Here is a 12,764-nt window from a genome sequence, read left to right on the forward strand (position 1 = left end):
TACAAACGGTCCTTAAAATATAAAAACTATTTTTTAAAAATATAACTACTTTTAAAAACTAAAAAACGGGAATATACCTCAAAACACATTAATAAACGTACTAAGATTTCTTATGTTATTTTAAAAATTAGGAAAAAGTTCACCTACTTTTTTTAAATTACTACTTAATTGATAATATTTTTCTAAACTTTCAATTATAAGAATGTTACTCCTAAATTACCTAAACATTGTTAATACCTCCAAGGTTATGAAAAGATAAAAATGCACCAATAAATTTTTTAATAAGACAAAAATACCCTTATAAATTTGAAAAATAAAAAATAAAAAAAATTAATGTTTTTTAAAAATGAAAATTTTAATAAAAAAACTATTTTTATTTTTATTTTTTAAAACAAACGATTTTTTTTTTTAATTATGTTTTAAAAAACGAAAATTAAATTAAAAAAAAAAAAAAAAAAAAAAAAAAAAACAAGAAAAACAAAAATTTTAAAAAAAAATTTATAATAAAAATGAATTTTTTTTTATTTTTAAATTTGGCCACCCTTTGATTTTTTTTTTTTAAGGTTTTTTCTATAAGTTTTAGTATTTTTTTGTTTTTATTTTACTAAGGGTAGTTTCTTCATTGGAGGACATTGACAATGTTTTGATAGTTTTGGGGGGGACATTGACAATATTTTGCTAGTTTTTGAGACAATGTTCTAATTGAAAGTTTAGGGAGAACATTGTCAATTGAGTAGTAGTTTAAGAGAGTACGTATATTTTACCCTAAAAATTACTACATGATATTTAACACAATTAAAAATCTCTACCTTGTCTTACAAAAAAAAAAAAAAAATCTCTAACTTGTTTATAATTTGAATAATTAATTCCAAAATATACCTCAAAACACATTAACAAACCTATTAAGATATTTTTTCTATTATTTAAATAATAAATAAAAGGGTTAATAACCTTTTTGGTACCTGAGTTTTAGGCATCGTTTGGCAAAAGCCATGGCCCAGACACTGAACGCCCAGACACTGTTCAGTGTCTGGGCCATTGACCGGCTTTCCCTCTCAATATTTGGCATATTTTTTACCATATTACCCCTCTCTCTGAAAATTTTCCAGAGACATAAATCCCATGCTTTGTGTTTAGAGAGCTGCTTCTACGCGGTCCTGACAAAAAAGGCATATTTTATGCCTTCTATTAAAATGCTGACACCTCTCCTAATACACTTTAAGAAAATAAAATCAAAACACCGGATAACAACCAAAAAGAGAACAAGCAGAGGTATAGGCCGGAAAGAGAGAAATTACCGGTGGAGGAGAACCATTTTCCGCCGGAACCAGAAAAACCCACCAACAGACACAACTCAAGAATTCACAAAGAAACTATGTCAAGAATTATCGCAAACGTGGGTCGCGGGTCACGGCCCAACGTCGGTGACCGACGTGACTCAGCCGTGGGTCGACCGTGACCCAGTGACCCGCGTGGGTCTGGTGACCCACGGCGGGTCTTAGGCCGAGACCCAGCCGTGGGTCTGCTCTGGTCTCTCTCCTTCTCTCTCTCACCGTAGACCCAGCAGTGGGATTTTCTCAGGAAATTCAAATTCTGTGCGGATTGGGTCATCCAGAAGAGCAGTTGCCTGGCCTGTTGTTTCAAAGAAGCCAAGCAAGAAGACATTGAACAGTGTCTGGGAGCTGGAGGAAAAGAGTACAACTGGAAATTTTTGGAAAAACAAATAAAGGGTAATACTGTAATTTCACATAAGGGGAAAAAACTTAAACAGTATCTAGGCTGGCCATGCCTTTTGCCAAACACCACCTTGAAGACGATTCTGCACCGTTGGTATGACCCTTTAATGTTATACTAACGTGGATTTACCATTTAGTTTTTTTTTTTTTTTTAAGATGGACACGTGTCGCGATATTACGTGATTATGTGGCGATGACGTGGACTTCCGTTAGTGGCGGAATGACGGAAATTAACAGAGGTGGTGATTCAGTATTTTCCAAAATCGGAGGTACTAGATTTGTCATATTTTAAAACCTATGGGGAAAAAAATAAAAACATCTTCAGCCGAAAAGCTTCAGATTTGCGCACCTCCTCCAAGGAGGTGTAGAGCGGTTTCAGCAGAGAAGGATTTGATTCTTTGGGTTCTTCGGAGGATTCTCTTCCCATCAACTAATTATTCTTTCTTTTTCTTTTTTTTTTTCAACTTTTGGGTACAAGCTTTTTGTTTTTGATATTTGGTGATTGAGAAAAAAGTTTGATTCTTTTTTTTTTTTTTTAATTATTTGCCTGATCCGTTGAAATAATCGAAGGGAATCTGTAATACAAAGAAAGAAAAGAAGAAGAATACGTGATTTTATAGTTTTGATTTTTGGAATTAATTATTGTTTTTCTAAAATGGGTTTTGTTAATTGGTATACAGGACGGGATTATTGAGCCATTTTAGTGGGAAATCAAAGTCGTTTGCGAATCTATCAGACGCTTGCACAATGAAGGATCTGGAGAAATCTGAGAACCCATTCAACAAGAGGAGGAGAATTTTGTTGTCGTCAAGGAGATCTTCCCTCTACAGCTCCTTCAACTCTAAATCCATGCCACTGTTGGCTCTCAGGAAGATGAAGATGAAGAAGATCATCATCAACATCAACAAGGAGATCAAAGTCATTTGCGAATCTATCAGACGCTTGCACAGTGAAGGATCTGGAGAAATCTGAGAACCCATTCAACAAGAGGAGGAGAATTTTGTTGTCATCAAGGAGATCTTCCTTCTACAGCTCCTTTAACCCTAAATCCATGCCTCTGTTGGCTCTTGAGGAAGATGAAGATGAAGAAGATCATCATCAACATCGACAAGGATATCAATTGTCATCATCATCGCCTTCCTCATCATCATTGGGGAAAAAGGAACAGGAAAAAAGAGGTGCGCGATTTCTCTGGTTGTCGGAGTAGTCAGCAGGCAACAGAGATTGGCATGCATGGAGAAAAGGGTGCCGATCAGCATCTAGGGGTTGCCGAAGATTTCTGCCAGTGGAAAATTGTGACCCACTTAGAAAAGATAATGTCGGTCAAGGTATTGGGGCTGGAAGTAATACCTGCTATGAAGTCTTGCTTTTAGAAAACGTTGTGGCCAGTGTTTCGAAGTCCCCGGAGATGATTCTGCACCGGGGAAAAATGGCATAAAGGAGGAAAAATGTCGCGATATTCTGTACTGATGACCGTTTAGGTTTTTTTTTTAGTGGACACGTGTCATGATATTACGTGATTACGTGGCGATGACGTGGATTTCTGTTAATGGGGGATTGATGGAAATTAACGGAAGTGGTTATTCGATCTTTACCAAAATCTAGGATACTAGATTTGTCATGTTTTAAAACTTAGGAGAAAAAAAAATAAAAACATTAAAACCCAGGTACCAAAAATGTTATTAACCCTAAATAAAAAGAGGCGATTTAACCCATGCACCTAGCATCAGCCCAAACCAATCCTAGCCCTTCAAGATGAAGCCTAACCCATATACCTAACCTCAACCCAACCCAACACTAGCCCTTAAAAGACGCAGCTAACCTACATAATAGCCTCAGCTTAACTCGCGCACCTAACCTCAGCTCAACCCAACACTAGCTCTTAAAAGACACGGCTAACCTATACAACTAGCCTCGGCCTAACTTGCGCGCCTAACCTCAGCCTAAGACAAGGCTAGCTCTTGAAGACGCAAGCCAACACTCGAATAGAGGTTAAGGAGGGAAAGAAGAGGTTAAAGGTGTTTTTGGATTTTTTTTATTTTTTTATTTTTTTTTATTGTTTTCTGTGTTAGTTTTATATATTTTGCTCAAGTAGAGATTTTTGGCTCCCCACAATCAACTCAGCATCCACCAACACTAGCATGGCAAAGGCCACGTCAGAATTTTTTTAAAAAATAATAATTTGTTAGGTTAGAAAAATCTCTCTTCCCCATTTCGTTGCCGCCTCCCCTGTTAGAAAGCATCTCTGTTTTCTTCTCTTCCCTCACACAAATCTCTCCCCCTCTCTCTTTCTCCTCTTTCCTCTTCATTCTCCCCTCACCGACGGCCGGCTTCCAGAGACCACGAAGGAGAGCCACCCACATCTCCGGCGATGAGCTACATTAGTCAAAATCCCCAAATTTAAGTGACGACAAGCCAACCATATGAACTGACGACGAGCCGGCCACATCTCCAACGACAAGCTACAATCTTCAAAATTCCCAAATTTCAGAATCTCCAACCCACTGTTTTAATCCATTTTTTGTCTCCCCTTGAAATGGACCCCCAAAATGGTATGTTGGGCCTTTTAATCTTCATTTAATTCTTGTAGCATAACTTAGTGAATGTTATTATTCGTATTTACTTCATCTAAATTTTGTTTTATTTGTTTTGATATTACTGAAAATGAAACTGTAGCTGATTTAGTGTCGGAAGATAATGCGGGCAATGGCAAGTCCGTGTTGAAGCTCATAGATGAAGTTGAAAATGTTGAGACACCTAAAAAAGGAATGGCATTTAGCTCCATAAACAAACTTAATATTTACTATAGGAGTTATGCGAAGAAAGAGGGTTTTGGTGTGGTACAAAAGATGATTAAAAAGAATGAAAAAGGGCATGCAGATTACCTTACTCTAGGATGTGCTCGTTATGGCAGCAGAAAACCCGGCTCAAGTAATAGTTTTTGTAAGCCTAGTCAAACAATTAGAACAGGGTGTAAGGCCAGTTTTAATGCGAAGTTAGTTGATACAAAACGGTGTGTGACTAGTGTACGTTCTAAGCATAATCATCATTTAAGCCCATGTCAAGTGAGATTTTTTAGATGCAATAAGGATTTGGATCCTGTTGCGAAGAGTAAGCTTGAGATAAATAATAGAGCGGGAATAAAAATGAATAAGAATTATAACTCACTAGTTGTTGAAGCGGGAGGGGGGTATGAGAATCTTGCCTTTGGAGAAAAAGATTGTCGTAATTTTATTGCCAAGTCAAGACATCTACGCCTAGGCACAAGAGGTGCCAAATCACTTCATAGCTATTTTAGTAGAATGCAGGAAGTAAATGATGGTTTCTACTTTGAGATGGATTTGGACGATGATTGTAGGTTGATAAATGTGTTTTGGGCTGATGCACGAAGTAGGGCATCGTATGAAGATTTTGGGGATGTCATTACATTTGATACAACTTATTTGACTAATAGGGTACGCAATGCCATTTGCTCCTTTTGTGTGAGTAAATCATCATGGGTAGTCAATACTCTTTGGGGCAACTTTAATATCAAGTGAGAATATAGAGACATTTGTATGGTTGTTTGAAACTTGGTTGAAATGCATGAATGGTCGATCGCCAAAGGCAATTATAAGAGATCAAGATAGGGCTATGCAAAGTGCAATCAATATAGTTTTTTCAAATGCTGGATATTGATTTTGTTTATGGCATATATTAAAAAAAATTGGGAAAAGTACACTTTACCCCCCCCCCCCCCAAAGTTTGGAGTGATTTTCAATGCGACCACCAATGTTTCAATTTTTGCAATGCACCCCTTCAAACTTGCAAAATTTTTTCAATTCGACCAATTTCATCCAAAAATTTCCATATTGCCCCTAATTTATTTATTTTATTTTTTATATTGCAAAATTTTTTCAATTCGACCAATTTCATCCAAAAATTTCCATATTGCCCATAATTTATTTATTTTATTTTTTATAAAAAAATTAAAAAATATATTCTACAACCCCAAATTTTCTTTTTTCTTTTTTATTTTTTTATTTTTTTATAAAAAATTAAAAAGTAAAAAAAAATAGGGGCAATATGGGAATTTTTGGATGAAATTGGTCGAATTGAAAAAAATTTACAAGTTTGGGGGGGTGCATTGCAAAAATTGAAACATTGGCGGTTGAATTGAAAATCACCCCAAACTTTGGGAGGGTAAAGTATAATTTTTCCAAAAAAATTTCTGATAAATTTGGATCACATTCGTAGTATCATGCCATTAAGAGTGCCTTAAGAAGTTGTGTATACAATTCTCAGACATGTGATGAGTTTGACACAAGTTGGCAAAGTTTACTGGAGTGTTATAAGTTGGAGGATAATGCGTGGTTGCGTAACTTATATAGTGAGCGGACATTTTGGGTACCAACATATTTGAAAAGTGTATTTTGGGCCGGCATGACTACCACACAACATAGTGAAAGTATGAATGCATTTTTTTATGGTTATTTGCATTCGTCAACCACATTGAAGGAATTTGTGGATCAATACGATAACGCTTTGCATAAGAAAGTTTAGTTTCTCTGATAGATTTGGTTTTAGATGTTGGAATCACGTAGAGATAAAAAATCGATAGATCTATTTTCTTAGTCCCTACAACACAGATGCACAACAGGTGTTTCTTTGTTGGATTTCTTTTTCTTGTTCTGTTTCTTTGTTGTTTACATGTTGCTTGGATTAGGACTTTATATTATGTTTTGGTGATTGACTGCATTTAGCTTTGTTTTGATAGGGGCTTTGTTGGCAGATCAGTGAGCATTGGATCAACAAAGACCTATAAGGGATTGAAAAAAATAGCAGTTAATTATTATGGCTAAGGGATATATGTTTGAGTGTTCATGGGATAAAATTAAGATTGCTAGTAGATTATTTACAAGGTTTTTGGAAATTTATTTGTATGTTGAAATGCATTCATAGTAGACTAATGTAAATTTGTAGAGTATTTTAGATTTTTTTATTATTATTAAATACTATTGGGCTCCTTTGGGCTAATTTGATGCTAAAATGGCCTTGAAAAGACAAAAAGATGGAAAAAAAAATGTTTAAAGTGAGCCCAAAATAATTCTCAAAACCGGTCCAAAATTGGCCCAAAACCGACCAAAAAAAAAAAAAGCTCAATAAAAAAGCCCAGTAGAAAAGCGGTTAGCCAGATGTGGTTAACCGCTATCCAGTTAGCGAAGACGGTTAGTAAAATTTACTAACCGCTAAGGCGGTTGCGGTTAGCGGTTTTAGCCACTAACCGCTAACCGAAACCTCTATTTCAACCCTAATTTTGAGGCATAATGTGGATTTTTCACAACGGCAGGACATTATGTGGCAGGATTTTTCACATTTGCATCATTGGGTTGCAAATGACAATGAAAAATTATAGTAAATTGCAAATGAACAACCAACAAAAGAAAATACCCAAATCAACTATAAAATGCAAGTTTTCAGAATTACATTACTTTCGTTTTGCCCATAAACATTACTTTCCATAATCACATGACAAAATGCAAGTCCAACAACACCTACAGTGCCTCTCCAAAATCCTAAAAATCATATTTTTCACAGCTCTGCACAAACCCACATCTTGTAATTGAGATAACACATCGATGCTCCTAAACCTTCACTGCATGTTTTGGAAGCGTTTCACGATAATGACGCTCATATCTACATAACGCCATATCCTTTCATATTTCCACACCAAACATCAGCCTTGGCAACACACCAAACATCAGATGAATCTGATAAGCTCTTACAAATAATAGTAAATTGCAGATGAATCTGATAAGCTCTTTCTCATGAAAATTTCATCAATCATATGGACAAAAAATAAAAGCAAATCATTAAACACATCAGCTACAAAAACAAACATGTAAAATAATAACCAGAAATCCAAATGCCAAGCAATAGCCAAACAGAACGTTAATAGGCTGAACTCAAAATTCTAGGAAAAATCTCCCCTTTAATAGGCTGAACCCAAAATTCATCATTCAATAAAAAAATTTTTTTTTAAAAAAATCAACACAATCTCCTCTCAACGCCTCTCTTAAATATTTCAGAGAAATTCAATAGAAAATTTACACCCTGTAACACCCACAACCTCATTTGGTTTGGATTCCAAAAACAGGAAAAACGGCCCATAATCAACATTCAATCGCCTATGGATTACCCAAAGAAAAATCTCAACCTATGACTACCCATAATCTTCTACAAAACAATAATAAAAATACCCATTGTGTTGAAATGCAGAAAATGCCATAAAAAATACCTGGGCTTCGTTTGGCAACGGGGTCTGCCCAGACCCCGTTAACCTTTTGAATGTTGACCAGGAAACTTTCAATTTTCAACTTCAACTTTTCTCTGCCTTTGACCATCTTGCCCTTGTCTTCTCTGGACACTTTTTTGAGTTTTTTTCCATTGACAATCTCCAAAGCATAGACTCCCCCCCCCCCCCCTTGCCCTTGTCTTCTCTGGACACTTTTTTTGAGTTTTTTCCATTTACAATCTCAAAAGCACGAAACAGACTTCACCCCCCCTGCTGCGCTCCGTCCTTCAACTTGAAAGATGAACTCTTTCCCTCTTTGGCTCTAAAGTCAATCGAATTGTCTACAATCTGTGGTTCTAGGCGAAGACCTGCAAACAACCTAGTTTGTAATTCGAGCTTGTGTTGGAGAGCTCACACTGTGAACTGCTTGTAGACGGAGGAATATAGGGGTTGATTCACGTTTGTTGTTGATTTTCTGTTTGATTCTCGGTGGTAGCCGAATGGGTTGGTGTTCTGTTTTTGGTACTCTGTTTCTTAGTATTTTGGGTGTCGATTTTCTGAGAATCATCAAATGGGTGTGTTCATTTCGTATGTTCGGTGAATGTCTATGTTGAGTCTTTTCTTGAGCTTGTTTTCTCTGCTGAAATCCATCCAAAATCAGAGCTTTCTGAAAGAAACAGCACAAAAATCCATTACACTCAGAATTTCAGGTGAGGCTTAATTCTGATGAACAAATGGATGATCCTCTCCTCACCCGCCGATCGACTTCCGGGGTAGGTGGGTGTCGCCTGTGAAGAGGTTGGCTGTCGTTCGGTGGCCGGAGGATGAAGGCATGGGGTGGGGAGCTCGTAGAGGGAGAAGACACGTGTAAGAGAAGACTCCGTGAAGGAGAAGAGTCAGACAAAACTGTGAGGCTAAGACCAACGCTGGAAAACGAAAGGCATAAAAAATGAAGGCTAATAAAGTAATTTTAAGAAGTGGGTCAGGAGAGTTAGGTGTGTAATGACTCAAAACCCGAGACTGCACAGTGTTACACAGTGTCTAGGCAATCCTCAACCCGGTTACCAAACACCACCCTGAAGTCTTGTGGAGAGAGAGACTTGTCTAGATTCACGCATGGAGAGAGAGAGAGAGAGAGCCTTCACTGTAGTCTTATGTCTAGATCCGGAGTCTTATGTCGTTGGTGCTGGAATCGCCGGAATTTACTCGGAGTCTGTGTGAAAGCTGTAGGAACCCATGCATATATAATGAAATCATCATAAACTCTAAATCTGGGTGGCTCGTGTGAAGAGCAGAAGTGAGAGAGAGAGAGAGAGAGAGAAAAAAAAAAAAAAAAAAAAAACCTATGCATATGGCTTGGCATCACTAAAATTTGGGGATTCTGACCAATGTAGCTCGTCGCTGGAGATGTGGGTGGCTTGCCGTAAGCTGTCCTCGTCCTTTGTGGTCTCCGGTGGCCGGCCGTCGGTGAGGGGAGAAAGAGAGAGGGGGACATATTTGTGTAAGTATTGTGGGAAGAGAGGAAGAGAAAGATGAAAATGGGGAGGCGGCGATGAAATGGGGGAAGAGAGAGTTTTTGACCTAATTTTTTTTTTCAAAAAAAAAAAAGTCTGATGTGGCCTTGGCCACGTCAGCGTTGGTGGGGTCAGCCACGTCAGAGTTGGTGGGGTTAGCCCCGTTAGCATTGGTGGGGTCAGCCACGTCAGCGTTGGTGAATGCTGGGCTGACCCTGAGTAGCTGGATAGCGAGACTCATTTTACTCAGTTGTGACTTGTGAAGTTGGACATGTCTTAGACCACCCCTTTGTGTCTTTCAGGCATTCTAGGAACTTCTCACACTCTTAACATAATTATGTATTTGCAATATCATTATCTTCAAGTAAAGTACTTATTGTGGAAGCACAATTAATAGCATTTATCATAGCAACTCTAATGACATTGATTTTTTTTTTTTTTGGTTAGATGATTTGCATGTTGATTCTCTAGTTTTCCTTTTGGATGATCTCATTGCATGTCACATTGCTATTATTACTAAATCGAAAAACTCTTCTTAATATCTAACTTTCCTCTCTCTTCTAAAATTTTGTGTGTTTTCCCAATTAACTAAACATTGTGTTTATGATTGATGTTTTAATGTTATTCACAATTTTTTTTTTTTAAAGTACTTTGCAAGAAGGAAAAGCTACAAGAAACAAATGGGATCCTTCCCACTAACAAGGGGAGTTGACAAAAAGGGGGGAGGAAAAGGGAATGCTGTCAGAGTAAGATCTGGTTGCGGTCCAACGTCTCATAAAGTGAGCACAGAGGTTTGTACTTCTATTAACCTTCCTAGCTTCCCAATAAGAAGCAATAGGAATAGTATTTAAGGTATCAGAATTGATGAGGGAGATCCTCCAATCTTAGGAAAGTTCTAGCTACTGGAGGGCTAGGATCACCACCTCAGAATCACCTTAAAGAATGAAACGATCAAGTTGAAGAGAAAATGCTAGGGAAACCACGAGGAGGGCTGCCAAAGCTTCCCCCACATTTGGAATACATGGTGGACTAATTTGGGAGATCATACGGATACTTTGGCCATTAGGATCATGACATACAGCTGCCAGTGCGGAAAAGGAATCCCGAATGGCTGTATCAAAATTAATCTTGAACCAGTTGAGCGGAGGAGAGATCTATTTTTCCACAAGGGTTTGTGATTTTGAGTTCCAAGCCTAAAAATGCTCGAGAGTGATTTTATTAATATGAATAGACACGTTGTAGGCATCGAAGGAGAGTCCACCATGAAATGCTTTGTTTATGTAGAACCATGAGATATTATATGCCACAGAGGCAACATTTTGGAACTTATGGTGATCCACTAGAGGGATACCAAGAGAACTTCCTGGAGAGATAATAATATTAATCCAATCCACCATAAAAGAGAAATTAAAAGCTGTAGTGACCCAAAATATTTAATTAGGCATAGGACAGCTTAAGTAGAAGGTTAATTAGACTTTGGGTCACTAGGGACACCTGGATGGGCATTTTTAAAATTTTTAATTTTTGGAGCTACAATAGACGAACGCTCGTGTGGGGGACCACACACGAGCTCTCGTGTGGGGACCGAAATGAGTGCTCGTTGACTTTTTGTTGACCGCTGATTTTTACCTGCACATGCTGCAACTTTGACCCCTCTAAGCTACAATACATGAGCACTTGCCCCTATAGTACACAGAGGGCTCGTTTCTTTCCAGATATTTACCATGTTGCCCTCAGCCTCTTCCCCTATAAATAGCATTCAACCCGATTAGATTTTTCAGCTTCAAAAACCTTGGAAAAGCCCCGTTGGATTGTTTTGTGAGTGTTGTGAGGTTGTGTGAGCTTTTGGGTGAGAAAGGAGGTGTTACTTGCGTGTGAAGGTAACCTCTACTCTTTCCTTAAATTATTAGTTGATTCTTGCTTAGTAGATTATTGTAGCCTTTGATTTGTTTAGTCGTTCTTTCCGTTAGATGTAATCATGTTATTATAAGTCTTAATGTTGTTAAGGAGTTGTTAGAAGCCCTTTTTGACCTTAGGACTAGTCGGAGGAAGGCTCGTGAAAAGGTGGGTCAAAATGAGGTTCTACCTGAACCTCACTGGACGCACGCTCATCCTTAGGTCGAGTGCTCGTCCAGGGCCAATTTAGGGTTTGGCCTCCAACGACCCCTATTTTCGAGCCTAGGGTTTGTTAAGTGGACTTAGGACTAATTGGAGGTTTTTCATAGATTTGGATAGGCCGAAACCCTTGGAAGAATATTCGGAGAACCTAATCGATCCAGGTGAGTTTTAACTCACATAATACTAGCTATTTATTTTCCTGCAATTGCACGACTATTTTGTGTACCAAAATATGCATATTTACAACTCTCATGATATATACTTTGTTGTACATGAACTATAGCTTTTTGTGAAAAACATTGTACTTAACATGCTAACGAAAGTGAGACTTATAAAAGCATGCATGTAAAATACGGATAAGATAAATTGCATCGTATAACATGATACATTGGTACGTGCGGGGTAACGGCCATGGGCTTATTATACATGTTAACTTTGTGGTCAAATGTGTGTGTTGTTATATGGGCCTTTGATCCAATGGTTGTTTCGTGACTGACGCAGTTTTAACGGGCAGTCACTATAGGATGTACATCATTAGTGGTGTAGGCCACCCGAGGTTGGAGTCGGTTGTGTCACTATTGTTATGGACGGTAGCGTACATTATCTGAGGCACTGGTATTGTATTACATGTAGGGTTGGCAAAACGGGTTGCAAGTCGACCCGTAATGACCCACTACCCGTTTAGGGTAAACCCAAACATGACCCGTTTGGTCAGCCCACCAAAACCGTACACGACTATTTCACGGGTTACCCAACGCAACCCATTTAAAACAATTTTTTCTTTTTCTTGAAACTCTTTTGCTTTCTCTCTCGTCTCCGTCTCTCTGTTTGGTCTGTCTCTGAATGAAGGAGATTTCTCTTGAAAGTTTGAAACTTATTTTTGAATGAAGGAGATTTCTATGATTTTGTGGAAGAAAGATATGTTGGTGTAGGCTGTGTAGTTGTGTGGGTAATAGGCTAATAGCAGTGAGAGAGAAGATGGATGCGTCAAGAGTGAGTATGTATGTGAGGAGAAAGAAAGCGTTGCACAGTGTCTGGTGCGTGCACCACACACGCCAGCGTCTTCTTCTCTTTCCAGCAGCCACGTGGCAGCCTCTCAATGGGCCACGTCAGCCATAGATC

General features: G+C 38.1%; 1 pseudogene; it reads left to right on the forward strand.

Annotated features, from left to right (window-relative positions):
* The first annotated feature begins 2,812 nt into the window (after positions 1-2,812).
* LOC148587042 (protein FAR-RED IMPAIRED RESPONSE 1-like) lies at positions 2,813-6,278 on the forward strand (annotated as a pseudogene).
* Positions 6,279-12,764: the final 6,486 nt, after the last annotated feature.

The sequence above is a fragment of the Corylus avellana genome, chromosome 3 (genome assembly GCF_965113065.1).
Source record: "Corylus avellana chromosome 3, dhCorAvel1.hap1.2, whole genome shotgun sequence".
NCBI lineage: Eukaryota > Viridiplantae > Streptophyta > Magnoliopsida > Fagales > Betulaceae > Corylus > Corylus avellana.